Genomic DNA, 16147 nt, shown 5'->3' on the forward strand with positions numbered 1-16147 from the left:
AATCGGGTGCTATTAACTATTATCATAATAGATTGATAAGTAAGAGTAAGAAAATGAGTGGTGAACATATGAAGGCTCATGTATGTTTGTAACAAATATCTATATTGCAGTGTTCTGTTCCCACCCTGCCATAGCAAACAGCAGTGTCCCGGGGGTGGGCACCCCGGGACACTGCAGGGGCCGGCCCTGTGGAGTGGCTGTCCCCAGGGCCATGACAGGGCTCCAAGAGGGGGGCCGCACGGCCCCCTCCCAACATTTCCAAAGCCCCTGGGAGGTGGTGGTCGCCGGGGCTGGGGGTCTGTCACAGACCCCCCCCCCATTTTTATATTTAGAGCCCCAGGGAGGTGGCGGCCCCCGGGGCGTGTGGAGAGGCTTTAAATGCAACACAAGCCCCTGGGGGTTGGCGGTCCCCAGGGCTGCGGGGGGGGCGCCCCACAAATATATCTTTAAAGCCCTGGGGGGTGGCGGTCCCTGGTACTTGGGGGGCTTTGAGCCCCCCCACCAATGTATTTTTTAAGCCCCGGGGGGTAGCGGTCCCCGGGGCTGGGGGGGGCTGTGAGCCGCCCTCACATATTCTTATAATGCCCCAGGGGGTGGCGGTACCCAGGGCTGGGGGGGGCTGTGAGCCCCCCGCACATATTCTTATAATGCCCCGGGGGGTGGCGGTACTCGGGGCTGGGGGGCCCCTTTGGGCCCCCATCCCCATACAAATATTGCCCGCGGCATTTCGCCCACCCTGGGGGCTAATTATTAATGAAGCCGCCCACAGTCCCCAACGGAAAGGGCCAGTCCTGGGGGATGGAGTCCCCGGGGCTACAAGTGGCCCGGGAGGGGTCCCAGCAGCCCCCCCTCCCCAAAATTTCAATAAAATAAAAAAACAAAGGCCGGCCCTAGGGGATGGGGTCCCCGGGGCCATAAGTGGCCTGAGGAGAGGGGCAATGCAGCCCCCCTCCAAACACATTTAAAAAAAAAGGCCATGGCCCAAGGGATGTGGTCCCCGGAGCAGATTAAGGCCTCCAGAGGGCCACGCAGCTCCTTTTCAAATCTTTTTTTTTTTTAATTAGGGGTTAAGTCCTGGGGGATGGGGTTCCCAGGGCCAAAAATTAGGAAAAGAAGGGGGGCCACACAGCCCCCCTTCTTGAACAAAAACGTGTTTAAAAATGACCGGCATAGCACCGGAGGCCCCGTTGGGGAACTAATTCCCCTTGAATACTGGAGTTCCCTGGGGGGTCAACTAGCCACCCAGTAACCTCCAGTATGCGCCTGGGAGTGGTGTTGCAGAGAGGTGTTCTGAGGCCACGCCCCTTTTTACACTTCTCTGCAACACAGCTCTGTGGCGCTTAATGGAGGTACCTGGTGGGCTAGTTGCACCCCAGGGACCCTCAGGATTCAAGGGGAGTTAATCTCCCAACTTAAAACGTGCCACAGGGCGTGTTTGCACAGTGGTGAAGGGAGGGGGCGGGGCCTGAGTTGACATGTGTGCAAACACACCCTGTGGCGCGGTTTAAGTTGGGGAATTAATTCTTCTTCAATCCTGAGGGTCCCTGGGGGCCAAGTAGCCCACCAGGTACCTCCAGTAAGAGCCACGGCGTGTTTTAAATTGGGGAAATAATTCACCTTCAATCCTGAGGGCCCCTGGGGGCCAACTAGCCCACCAGGTCCCTCCAGTAAGAGCCGCTGCGTTGCAGAGAGGTGGTCTAAGCCATGCCCCTTTTTACACCTCTCTGCAACGCAGCTCTGCAGCGCTTACTGGAGGTACCTAGTGGGCTAGTTTGACCCTAGGGACCCAAAGGATTGAAGGGGAAATTATTTCCCCAACTTAAAACGTGCCACAGGGTGTGTTTACACAGTTGTGAAGGGAGAGGACGGGGCCTGAGGTGACGTGTGCAAACACGCCCTGTGGCACGTTTTAAGTTGGGGAATTAAGTCCTCTTTAATCCTGAGAGTCACTGGGTCCAACTAGCCCGCCATGTACCTCCAGTAAGCACCACAGAGCTGCGTTGCAGAGAGGTGGTCCGAGGCCATGCCCCATTTTACACCTCTCTGCAATGCAAATCTGTGGCACTTACTGGACATACCTGGTGGGTTAGTTGGCCCCCTGTGACCCTCAGGATTCTGGGGACTTTATCCCCCAACTTAAACCGTCCACAGGGCTTGTTTGCACACGTCACCTCAGGCCCCGCTCCTCCCTTCACCAGTGTGCAAACGCACCCTGTGGTGCGTTTTAAGACGTAGTTTTAATCCCCCTGCCCTATTATATACTAGGAGCTTACAGAGAAGGTCATGCTAATCACAGGGATACCCCAACACATAGTGTTCCCTAGTGTATGTAGGTGTTTTCACAGTATTCTAAGTGACTTTTAGCATACCACTGGCTCTAGGTCTGGTTAGTCAGTCAGTTAACACTAGTACCTGTCTGAAAAAGTTGTGGGCACAGGATGATTTTGTAACAAGGCCTCTTTCTGCTCCTCTGTTGGTTCTTTCTGCACATGGCTTGCTTCTTCGTGCACTTTTCTTCGTCTTTGAGGACTTCTGGTGCTTCTTTCTGCATTTCTTTTGCTTCTTTCTGTGTTTTTTTCTTCTTTCTTCACATGTACTACCATAGGTTTCAGGCATGTTATAGTTAGGAATTAGTATTTAAAAACCCTTTGGAATTCACTGAAAAAACCATAGGTTTCAGGCACATTATAGTTAGAAATTAGCATTTAAAAAAACCAAATAAATTAACTGAAAAACCATAGGTTTCAGGGGCGTTATATTTAGTTGGACATGGCACTCGTACAAAACCTTAGAAATTCCCCCGTTATAGTTAGTTCAGCTAACTATAACACGCGTGCCTGCAATGCACTGCTGATGACATCACATATCACATCATTTATGACATGGTTAGTGACATCACTCATGACATCTCAAATGGGCGGGCGCGCGAGTTATAGTATCGAATCACTTTCAGCTATTTACCACTGTATCGCACATCAGACCACTAGATTCCATTAAATCATGCGCCTTGATAGTGCGTACCATCATAGAACTAAAAAGTATGGCGCACCTTCATCTCCATTCTTGGATTTCGACCCATATTACTGCAGCCCGACTCTCTTATGAACACTTTGATATAACTCCTTCCCCTAGACTGGGTGTGCATAAAAGGGTAATGTGCAAAGTGCAACAATAAAAACTCACTAATAGTAAAGTAGTACGTGCGGAGCTGCCTTGTCGGACCCTAGATGGATACTCAATCTTGCTAATATTAAAGTATTGTATGCTTAGTTAAAGTATTCCTCCCATTGAAGCGCAAGTTCCCCAAAGTGCAATGTGCTCGTTGTCCGTGTCTCCCCCTCATTACCTCAATCCACTTACTTAATATAAAGTGCCCTATGCTCAAAGTTAAAAACCATAACTACAATTGATCATATATACTATACAAAAAGGATTACGGGCTCAGTGCAATTGAATAGAAAATAAATTATAAATGGCCATGCAGGTCTTCATCAAGATTGAGACCTATATGGACCTTCGTATTGAACCTTAAAATGTGTTTGGATTCTAATTGCCTTAGGCACCCTTCCTTATTGCGGTCCGATATTGATCTATTACAAAGTACTGTAAATTATACAGACTACTTTTGTGTACTTGCTCAAAATGTCTTGCTACCTGATAAGAGGAGTCCTTATTAACAATTGCCCTGATGTGTTATAGTATCCTCATATGGACACTTAAAATTGTATTGCCTATGTTTTAAGGTGAGAAAAATTAACTAGGGCCCAACAGTCCTAGACAGAGAGTGCACTACCTGTAGCACTCATGAATGAGTGTATCATCAATTTATACATCAAACTTAGTACAGTGTAACAGTTTTTTAAGAGTACTCCGCGTAAACAAAATAATTCAATACATCTGAGAATCAACATAAGACAATAACTTTGTCCGTCTTTCTTCTCAACGCTTTTATTCCGAAGCAGAATTCATAACTTGTATGAAACTTCAATGTGCGAAGTGCAACTTCTATACAAACATGTAGAAAATCACTCCCAATGCATTTCGGGTGTATTCAACACCCTTCGTCAGGGGCTATCAACAACAAAAAGTATATATTTTAAATATGTATTGCATCGTCTCGCATTATCCGGGAAAGAAGAATACTAAATCTTGATGAATAGAGCAGTAGTTGTGTGAGTCATCCTAGTGTTCTAGGATGTGGCTATTTATTTCTCAGTGGCACCATAAGGATGACTCGCACAACTACTTTTAACTGCTGACTTAGGGGTTGTATTCTAGTGGCCAATATCTTAGCGTTGATATTAATGAGTGAGAGAGGTCTATATGAGTCGCATTGGTCAGGAGCTTTATCTGGTTTTAAGGAGTGTTATCAACAAGGCTTCTCGTAAGGTTGGAGGGAGTACGCCCTGATCGTAGGTCTCTGTATACATGATGAGAAGATGTGGAACTAGGTTGTCACTATTCTTTTTTTTAAATTAGCCTGGTAGCCCGTCCGTACCGGGGGCTTTCCCATTTGGCAAGGACTTTATCGCTTCCTTAACTTCATCGGCTGTTATAAGTTGTATAAAGAATTCCATTTGTGTATCGGACAGCCACGCTAAGGCCACGTCCTCCAGATATTCTGTCATTTCGCTTTCTATGACCGTTTGTCCTGAAGTGTACAGCTACTTGTAGTAGTCCGTGAACACCCTTGCAATAGCTGATGTATTATAATGCTCTCTGCTGTGGGCATCCGCTATCTTCACTATGTGCGTTGGGGTGTGAATGTGCTGTAGCCTTGCTGAAAGCATGTGTCCTGGGTACCCCCCTTCCCCATATCTGTGTGCTGTGTGTCTGCGTGATAAAAACCTGACCTCGCTTTCTGCGGCCTCCTGGTAGTGAGACATTTTCTCCCTAATTTTGGCCAACGGCGTAGCATCCGATGTTTTCTCATGTTCTCTTTCCAGTGTCTGGATTGTTGTTTCTAGCTGAATAAGCTGTTGGCTGATGTCCTTCAGCATGCCATTTTGTTTACTTCTGCATAAACTTCGCACTGTCACCTTGAAGGCTTCCCATAGTGGTAGCATACTTGTGACTGATCCTGTGTTGTATTCAAAGTATTCCTTGACAGCCTGCCGCACCTCAGCTTTGAAAACTTGGTCTAACCGCGCTGGTGTCGGAAAGCGCCAAGTAAATTGTCTAGGTGTGTGCGTGGGGAAATGCAATACCAAGCGTACAGGGGCATGATCAGAGAGGGTTTTGGCAGGTGCTCCACAGTCCGCATCCACGTGCTGACTTCACGAGAAGCCAGCCAGAAATCTAACCTGGACCATTTAATGTGTGTAGTTGAGGAATATGTGCCCTCCCGTCGCCCCAGATACCTTAGCCTCCATAAATCAATTAAGTTCTGATCTTCCATGCCCTCCTTAAGTACCCTAGCTGCCTGATGCTGGATCTATCATTATTGGTCAATCTGTCAAGTGATGGATCTATACATGTATTAAATTCCTTGCCCCACACTATTACAGTTGGTGGGAGCGCATGCAGCCTCGCTCATATTTGAGCATAAAAAGTTGGATCATCCGTATTAGGGCCATAAACATTAACAATTGTCAAATTCATGCCACCAAAGATGCCCTACACAATAACGTATGGGCCGTAAGAGTCCGCGATTTAGTTGAGCAACATGAATGGACTGGTTTTCTTGACCATCTGTAATACCCCTCTGGCATATGTCGAATATTAGGATGCAAATCATATAGATGCCCATCTAGGCCCACATTTAGTAATACCTGTGCCTCCAGCTGCGTTTCTTACAGACATGCTACTTCTACTCCGTGTCTTTCTAAATAGGGCAGTCTGTCTGACCTTTCACTGATTGTTTAGGCCTCTTGCATTCCAGGTGAGCAGGGTCAGGGATCTACTAGTTGGTGCCATTACACACCGTATTTGTGAATAACTATTGGTATGAAGAGGTTTGTATGGTGAAGATGGACAATGGCTCAAGTGTAACATTGGTTGGTGGTTATATGAACCGTTCTCAACCCCAACGGTTCACTGCCTCCTCCCACTCGGATACCTCAGTTGTATCAGCGTCATGCCCCTCCTGTAACTCAGTTCCCCAAAGTCCCCCTCCTCCACCCCCTTTACAGTTGTAGATACAGGTTGTGACATGCACATGGGAGCGATAGCGGCCCGCTGGACACCCCTGCGTTGTTACACAGCGGGAGGGCTACTTGACCAATAGCTTCAGTGTGCCAATAGCACACATCCTCACATAATTTATACTTGTCTTTCCCGGGCTGGGCACAGTGGTCTGACTCAGGTCTTTTTCTCCCATGTTAGGAGATATTACTCCGTGTCTGTATTAATAGTTTTCCGTTCTGGTATTTTAGAGTTGGTCAGCCTGCAGTTGATTATACCTGGCTATGATATTCGGTTTAGTTTGACGGTTTTACCCTTGGTCATCCAAACCTGAGGTGCAGCCTGAGTCCTTCTCTCATCACCTGGGTGATTTCCACTAGTTGTTCACTTTGGTCTTTTGTTGTAAAAATTGCTGCGCATTCAGAGGGTCACCGAATATCCTTGAACTACCGTTTATGGTAATTTTAATCCTGGCTGGGTATAACATAGCATAAGCAACGTTAATTTCCTGTAGCTTTCTCTTTATTGGCGCAAACTTTTTCTGTACGTCCTGGACTTTTTCTGTAAAATCAGGATATGTGGAGACTTCCATACCTTCATAGCATCTCTGTCCCCGTAATTCAGGAGCCTTGCTATGATGTGCCGTGGTCTTGCTCCAAGCGGTGGCTGCAGTGCCAGCAATCTATGCGCCCTCTCCACCACAAATAAATTGGAGAAGTTCTCCGCTCCCATCAATTCCATCAGTAGTTTTTCCACAAAGCGCTCAATGTTACCTGTGTTAGTGGTCTCTGCAATTCCAAGTATACGGAGGTTATTTCTCCTAGAGTGTGCCTCTAAATGTTCTGCCTTTGTCTGAATCACTTCCAGTGCCTTTTCCAATTTTCGCAGAGTTTCCGCCGCAGCATTTTGGGCATCTTCCATGTCAGATACTCTGCGTTCCACCATATCTTGGCATCCTGCGTGCTTATCCATCCTTTCTGATAGTCTGGCCACACAGTATGTTAGGGCGGCGATCTCCCCATCAATGGTGGTTAATGTGGTCTGCCTTGCTGTTAATATTTGGCGTAGCTCTCCTCCCGACTCTGGTTCCGGGGCGGTTCTTCTGGGTCCCCCTGTTCCGCTACACGGCCACTTCCGGTTCCTTGGTGGTCCAACTGTAGCGTTGCCTGTATTTTATCTGCTTCCCCCATCTCTGTGGGAGGACAATACAGTGCAAAAGTGAATGTGGATAGCAATTTTTCAGCACCCAAGCTCCAGATCCCAGCAAGACAGAGCTGATGTCACACAGGTGAGTTAATGGACTGCTGATTATGGAGCGATGCAACTGTGGGTGGTGGCGGGCAGTGACCAACTGGCCTGAACCCTACCCCGGGCTGTCCTACTGCTCTAGGTTAACCTGTTGTTTTGTGTCTTCTATGTAGTATCTTTTATGGCACAGTAACGGTTTAGTTTGTCCCGCAGTGCCCACGTTATGCTGGGTATTTGCCTTGCAATAATGCCAAGTACACCTCCATTGCACTACCAGGGCCACAAGTGCGATCTGTCCGTTAGCAACGCACCGTCCAGCTTAACTGCATAGGCCGTTGTCGCTCAGCCGACTTCCCTGTATCACAGGACCAGAATCTGGTGTGTTACTGCAGCACGGGGCTCAGAGAGGACACCCTACGTAGTTGCCGCCGCAGGCCTCTGGGTCATGTCAGCTGATTCCGCAGCCTCGGTGTAGCACTTCCCAGGCAGCTCGAGCCCCAAGCTATAGGATTACGGGCGCTGGCCACTCCCAAGAAGCTTCTGGCGTCCCGATGCTGGCTCACGACTAAGCATGGGCGGATCTAGCGGATCTCGCGTACGCGAATTTGCGTATTTACGGATTCGCAATCCGCGACAATACGCGAACTCTCGCGGATTTCCAGATTTTCCCGTTTTTTGTGTTGGCGAGCGTTCGCGCGGATTTTGGGACAATTTCGCAATTGCGAACTTACTTTTCGGATCGCAACGGCCGCGACTATGTTGTTTCTACGTCTGGTTTATCATCACAGGTTCACAGCACCCTCTGTTTCACCACTGCCACCCTCTGGGACACCCATGCCACCCTCTGGTACATCCTCACTGCCACCCATTAGGTTTGTTTATCACTGTAGTTTATGGGGTTTGAAAAAAGCAAGCACACCTCCCCTACTTCAACTGCCATGAATTAATTTGGGGTTGATTAATGTGTCAGTTATTTTGAAAGTTCCAGTCTGGCTGGCACCTGCTTCCTTCCTTATCTGTAATTTGCTTTCTGTTGCAGTGCAATTTTTTTTCACAGGACCTTTATGGTCTACTTGTAGCTATTCTATGAGCCTGCTGTTTGGGTCATAGCAGGGTCATAGAATAGTTGCAAACTCTGGAGGGGCCCCTCAGGAAGCACTAGAGTGAATGTTACTAATGTTAAGTTTGAACTTTTGCACCTGCTCATTGCTTTCAGTTTAGCAAAAATCGTTTTTTCTGCAATTTCGCGCGTTTTTTGGGGCGCGAATCCGTGCGAGATCGATTTCGGAAGCCGCGAATGCTTGCGAATACACTAAATTTTTCTTTGCGACGTGTATGTTCGCGTGATTTTGTGCGTGTTCGCGAGGCACTTGTAGCTATACGTTTGCCAAGTTACCCTAGCGGTCGTACACGGGCGCGGCCATCTTGTTTGCGTGACGTAATTCCGTTTCTGGCCGCTATGTGTAATCTCGCAAACTGTGCTGCTCGCTAGTACAATTTCGCGCGTGCTCGCGAGGAAAATCTCGCGCGAACTTACCCACGCGGTCGTGAACGGGCGCGGCCATCTTGTTTCTCATTCATTGCTATGGTTCTGGGTATGCTTTCTGTATCCTCTCTGAATCTCTGCCATCCTTTGCTTGTTTGAAGTTTATTTGATCTATTTTACTTATTATCTATCCCTCTATTTTTCTAGCTCTATATTTTTGTGTTTTCTGCTGCTTTTAGTTACTTTTAAACTACTTTTTTAAACTCTTTTCTTTTCTTCTTCACTATTCTATTTCTTCTTTATCATTTAACTTTATTTCTGCCCAGACCATGGTAAAGGGAGCCGGCAAGCACCCTGAGAAGGGGAAGGGTCCCGCATCCCGTGCCCGGCTCCCGTGCGGGCGTTTGAGGGGGGAGCAAGTGGTGCCACGGGAGATCTTTAGCGCGGAGGAGGTGGCCGCACTCATCTTCCACGTCCAGCGCCGCCTCCCCAAGACGATCCTGGGAGGCGGCAAGATCGCAACCGGCTATGGCATCCGGGAGCGCCGGAAGCGGTGGGAGAAGGTGTGCCGGGCCATGTTTAAGCTCTCTGGGGTCCGGCGCACATATAACCAGGCCACCCACCGCTGGACAGATGTCATGGACCGGGAACGGGACTTGCTGGACGCGCTCGGCGTAGAGGTCCCCGGGCTTGGTGAGTAGTAGTAGCTATTCATCACTACTCTGTTTTATCCGGCTCTGTCATTTGCAAATCTTTGTTCTTTACCAAGAGCAATAATGCTGCCGATTACATTGTAGGTAAATTATATTTCAAAATCTTCTATGCATTTCAGGTGCACTGCTCTCCTTCTCAGTAGCCTTGCTTGCTACTATGCTTATTTGTTTTGTATTTTGTGTTCATTTCATTGGCCTGAGAAATTATGTATGAGTGTAGTGTAAAGATAAGAACTGCGTAATGCTAGACACTAAGGGTCATATTTTCAATTACCGGCGCATCCCTGCAAAGTAGCAGGGGTGCGGCAGTAATTGTGTGCCATGCCACCACCACCCATTGGCCCAAAACGTCACAGAAGCCTTACGCATCTGTGCCGTAAAGGCGGCGCATTGCTGGAGTTGCGTGCCAACGATGGCGCAGCTCCAGCAATGCTCTGGGGTACCCTATCTCCCCAATGCTGCATCAAGCCGTACGTCGGCTTCAAGCGCGCAGGGTTTGAGTCATGCATCATTGTCCTAAAAGTGACTGATTGACATCTTGTAGATTTCCCTAAGCCACTTTTAGGATTCGTTCCTGCGCAGGTACGCCCTCCCTTGCGCCGGAACGCCCCCTGATGGCGCAGGGCTTTACAACGTGATACATATATACGCCGCACCAACACCATGGCGAGTCTTTTGTTCTGCCGCTGCGTCACAAAAGTCACGCAACAATGGAGGAAAATGAGCCGGCAGGGACTTCTAAATCAGCCCCAACAGACTGAAGTCCAGTCCTTCCTTTAGACACATGGCTATAAGAAGAAATAGTGGCGGTGGTCGGTGGATTGATAGTTTGAGTATTCACTGATCTGCAAGCAGGATGGACTTTGTCTGTCACTTCGCGTGCTGCGGACTGCTGCCTGCCAGGCCTAGGCAAACCTCTTTAGTAGTCTGTTTATTGAGTTACATAGGAACTTTCTAAGTCAACGGTCCGCAAATCAGGCAATACGAATAACGTAGTATACCACATGAGATAGATCCCGTGGAATAGTTGTCTATCTATTTGCTATTTCTCCAAAATATTTTGTTATTGTTCTTTTGAAATGTTTGATTTGGTTGACAAATCTCATCCATGTTTTCTGGTCTTTCTTTCTTTCATGTTGTACATCAGCTCCCCCCAAGGGCAAGAGGACACAGGAGGAGGGTGCTGTTCAGGAGGATGCAGGCCAGGATCGGGCAGGCGAGGGCTCCTTTGCTGGCCCCAGTAAGTTTAAATTTTAATAAAGAGTACCTATTTTTTCCTAGCGTTCCTCATTCGATTTTTTCTAAATCGTCTTTGATCTTCTTGTAGACTGGATATAAATTCTTATCCTGCCTCTAATATGACTCCATGTGGTATTACTAGATTATTCTTATTAGTCTGTCTGTGTAGCTAACTAAGATTGGACATTTGGCAATTCCATTGGACTCCCATTCTATTCAGCAATAGCTCTATGCACTGTCTCCTTACTGACTAGATAGTGTGGCAGAGTCATTTAGCTCCCGAAGTCACCGATAATTGATCCCCAATGATCTTTAGATTATCCTACGCAGGACAAGAGTACGGAGTCACAGTCAAGAAGTGTCAGAGGCACTCATGCTTGCAAAAATTCCAAAACCTTTAGCTCATCCACTCTAGTCTGGAGGACCAAAAACCACAGAGTCTAATTAAATTTAAAAGCTTTATTAAAAGTAAACACATTTCTTAAAATCAACTTTGTCATAAAACTATTTAACTGAAAACGGAAAAGTGCTTAGTGCTGACGATTAATTGGACACATTTCTTGTGGTCGAGCCGAGCTCTCACCTGGTTTGAACTTGATCCTGGACTCGTGTTCTTAGAAGTCAAGCTTCTGTCTGTTAGGAGAAAAAGTGGTGCGTGTTAAAAATAAAAAGCAAGCATTCATCAGTTGTGCATAAAAGTGCAGCAAGACAACAGCCTTCCCTGGAAAAAGGGACATTTTTACTTTAGAGTAGACAGTCACAAATTATTACATTGTATTCTGTTTTTTTAACATTTCTTTATTACTCCTAGACCAAATATTATATAGTAGTGAGTGGTGTATTCTAACATTCTCAACCCCTTCCACGCTCATGACGAGCTGGGCTCGTCATGAAGTAGCCTCCTCGCACGCTCATGACGAGCCCAGCTCGTCATGAATAATGGGAATCATCAAATCTCAGCACAGGAGGGGAATATGCTGAGCATCCATGGGGTTAAATGTACTTTGTAGGTGGAACATCTGGTGGCGGGGCCAGCGCGGAGGTGGCGGTGTTGGGCAAGGACTCGGAGGACTCTGGGGAGGAAGCGGTGCAAGAGCCGGCGGACGGTCCTGTGGGGGTTCGCACGGTGGTGGCGGGAACAGGTAAGCTATATATTCCTTACTTATTGAGATTGAAGACTGCATAGTGTGCTTTCTGCACGGGTGTATTACAAATCAACCAGGTAGTAGCCTCCTCGAAATGTACTCCGACTTAGCTGTGAAGATTTTGGTGAGAAGAATCCCAATAAGATCTTAGATGAACGTGATGGATGGGATGAACGAAAAGCGAAAGAAGGGTGTACGTGTAAGTAAGTGGGACGCGAAATTTTATGATGGCTGGCAAAGAAGAACGATATGTGTTTGCTTGGCCCCCGAGGTGGCTGGGAAGGAAAGAATATGGTATGGTGCATGGCTGGGTCAATGATGAAGCAAGGATGGGTGGAAGGACAGCAGCCTGGGTGGGTGAAACAGAAACTGTATGTGTGCGTATACTTTGAATGAATGGATGCCTGGAGCATGGTATTCTCTGACTCTTAGATAGCACATGTGTATCTAGAGAGAGTAGATGGTCGCTGGATGAACTAAGTGTTACCTTGAAGAGCATGTACCACCGCACCCGCACGTCCGTTCCAGTGTAGGGAAGGCAAGGAAAAGAAATTGTAAATGTGTCCAATACTACCATGAATAGTAGCAGTACTTTGTATTGCAACTGCAAGCACAGCATATATCCGGTTATTACGGTGGACACTCCGTACCTCTCTTAATAACTTTAGTTTAGTTGTAGTACGTCATTCATGTGTGGGTGTATCACTGTTCACTCAATATTAAGCAAAGCACCTAAAGTCATCCCATATGTCATCAAATACGTCCCATGTGAAGTGATAGATAATCAAATTATTTAGCTTCTTCATTTTCCTTTTCTAGTACTCATTTGCACTGTAGGGTGAAAGGTAAATTAATTAAGCAGTAGCCCTTGTAACAGAGTATTCTCAGTGCCACCCATAATAGAAAAGTAATAGCTTCACCACCTGCATGTACTGGACCGGTACAGTAACGCCAGTCTGTCTCACTCATCATGGTGTGCAACTGTTTTTCTCGGGTGCAAGTTCACTGTGCTGCCATTCTGCCGGCTTGCATAAGATAACGTACCAATTTTCCTAAACAAGAGAGAAGAAGAAGAATAAGACTGGTGTACTGTCATAGTCGACTGTAATGGAAGTCCATAGTGGTCGTAGAATTTGTTCATTAAACTACCACTAATGTTAGAACAAGGATGCAGAAGTGGGAGGTTACATAGATACTGTCCTCAATAGTTATATACTGTGCTTTCAATTTGCTACTTGTACTGTGACCCAACTTTCGGCTCAATCACTTTGTGTTATTAATGCTAAGGAGCATTGGTTACAGACTATGTCTTTCTTTCTTCATATAGTTGCTCCTTCCAAATCGACATCACGGAGGGAGCAGGCTCGAATGGCCCGGCAACGGAGGCTGGATGCCACTGTCGCCGAATATCGGCGGCTGGTGGCCCTGGAGGAGGAGGAGAACACGCAGTCGACCGGTGCAACTACAACATCCTCGACTGGGACAGCTGCATCCTCCTCCGTGACCCCACGGGCCGCCAGCATGCGCAGTGCTCCAGCGGTACGGAGCCGGGCTAAGAAAGCCAACCGCCACCGCCAAGCAGCTGAAAGACCAGCTGCCCCCCACAGGAGCTGCAAGGCACGCCAGCGCCGCCTAGGAGTCCGAATGTCCTACCTGGAGCAGGAGGTCCTTAGGTACAAGAACTTGGTGGAGGGCCTCCGCTACGACCTTGCCACCCTCCGCAAGGAGTATGATGCCCTGGCCGCAAAATTCACCAGCACCCTCCAGTAGTGGAGTGTCCCTTGCCCTTTTTTTAGAGACTTTTGGGGGGTGGGATTTGGGAGTTGGGTTCTTTTTGGGACTTTTCAAAGACAATCGTTGGGGTTAGGGAGGGTCTTGAGGGAGATTATTTTGTTAGGGCTACATAAATATACTTTTTTGAACTTTATCTGACCATACCTGTTTTTTACTGCTTTTCAGTCTGGTGGGTGGGGGACGGGGGTGTAACAGTAAGTTTGTTTTCCTGAACAGTCGTAGGACTTTAGTAGTACTACCGTCAATCTCTCGTCTAGTCCTAATACTCCATTATACTACCTCCCACCAAACGCTTATCTTACCTGTAATTTGTGTTAGAAATTAGGGCTAGGCCCAGGACTGGCTCCACGTGAAATGGGGATTAACATTGGCAATCCTGGGCGGGTGAAATTTCCTCATTGCGGTGGTAGTAGTGGTGTGACACAGTGGCAGTTGCATGCCTATGGAAAAAAAGAAAACGTTTCCTGGTTTGTCCTTACTGTAGCATTACAACAGTTACGGTACGATCAAGAATATAGCAGGTGACAGTACACTAGAACAGTGCCATAATGTAGCCTAACAAATGGTAAAGTATTTGCTTGCAAGTATAACTAGTACTTGCGTTGAATTTATTTGACATTGGCTCCTACTACTAGAAGAAATAGTACTGAAGCTGAGTAAGTCTAGAAGATAACCTCGTATTCCTTCACCAGCCTGTTGCTATGACCTTATCCTCCCCAGCAAGTGTGTGGAATTATTGATGTCATTTTAGTCAGACATCAAGCAAAACAACACAGCCCGGGGGAAGAGGGTTAGGGTTTGGAAAATGGATGGGAATGGGGGTTTCTTTTTGGGTAGGTTTTGTTGAGAGAAGAAAAAAAATGCACAGCCTGGACAAACAATAATTGAAGATAAAGAAATCTTTGGGTACAAACTAAAGCTAAGCACATGCAGTCACACTCATAGAAGAAAACAATGGATACTGTATCTGTATTCTGTATGTTGTTGGAGTTGTCCTGTTGAATTTGGTAAGTAAGTTGCATGCAGCAAACAATTCCTCTTATTAGCGGCACTCCTCCATTCCAGCTGACGCTTCGTCCATCAATGTTGGTGACCACTGACAGAAGACACCCTGTGTCCACTGCCTGCCTGGCGGATGTTGACTGAAACCCGGCCTGTAATTATTGAACGGAAAACAGGAAGTGCTATTACAATACCACTGATAAATAAATAAAACGTATGTACGCTATGTGGTGCAAAAAGTCACACTTTGATTTCCCTAATAGACAGTACAATATTTTTGAAATTGCGTGCTCTGTCTGAGTCACCTTTTTAAGGATAAATAAGTATGGCCAAAATATTATAGCGGATCTTTCCCCTCAAGGTAGGTGTACTGTAAACTGTGTTTTAGAACACAATTTGTCCTTCCCATCAATGCCCCCACCAAGATCCTTACTAAAGCCAGTCGCAAAAATGTAGAAGACCCCCAATCAGATCTCCAAAAACGATGACTAGCAGAAAAATGGTGACAAAACGTACTTTGAAAGTAACAGTAGGCCCAAATACACCCTTACCGACCGTGGATTGTATTCAAACCACTTGCAAGCAAGCAAAAGTATCCATAGCCAGCATCGCTCCAACAGTGCTCTAAAACCCCAGAACTGCGTTGCAATAGAACACCCCGAAACACATGCAATCCTGCTGCTTGGGCTAACCCTAACGAACCCTAACTTACAAAAAGTGCCAAAAGGTGTTTCCTTAAGGATTTTGTCCAAAACACTTCTATCCGGTATTAGACCTTCCCAGGAATGCCCCAGCCAAGACCCGCCAACCCACCCGCAAAAAAGCACGCGACAACACCCCCAAACAGCGAAAAAGCTAAATCTCATACTTACTATATCTCTCGGCCTTCGGTCCAAACGCGCTGTGCAGCTAGGTCACCACTCACCAATCATCATAACTCCTGTTTTCCACCACGGATTTCCTGAAAAGCAAATGCAATCAAGATGAGACTGTCGCAGCAGTGCTCCCAGACCCCAAAACTCACCCACAAACACCCGGAACCCCGCCAAAGAGCACCTCAAAGGCAAGCAAGTCAGCAAAAACGGCAAGAAATTTCCACCTCATATTTGGTCCAAAACACTTTTATCCATTATTAGAGCTTGACAGCAATGGGCCCAAAGCCGTCAACTCACCCGCAAAGAAGTAGAACACCCCCACAAGTGCTGAGTCTTTCTTCATTGGGCGTAATCCAGCACTCTGCTTTGAGGGAAATCGCAGTCTGGAGGAGGAGGATAGAGGAGCATGTTCTTCAGAACTTGTGAACCTGAGGAATGTAGACTGCGGCACCTTCAAATCAATAAGCAAACAAGTGAAGACAGTTCTGCTGATGGTCTTGTTTTGGGGATTAGGTGATTAAA

General features: G+C 46.9%; 1 protein-coding gene across 4 annotated transcripts in view; it reads left to right on the forward strand.

Moving 5' to 3' along the window:
• ULK3 (unc-51 like kinase 3) overlaps nucleotides 1-16147 on the forward strand; it is a 296553-nt gene that overhangs the window by 209822 nt on the left and 70584 nt on the right. The window lies entirely within an intron of this gene.

The sequence above is a fragment of the Lissotriton helveticus genome, chromosome 3_2 (assembly GCF_964261635.1).
Source record: "Lissotriton helveticus chromosome 3_2, aLisHel1.1, whole genome shotgun sequence".
NCBI classification, from domain to species: Eukaryota; Metazoa; Chordata; class Amphibia; order Caudata; family Salamandridae; genus Lissotriton; species Lissotriton helveticus.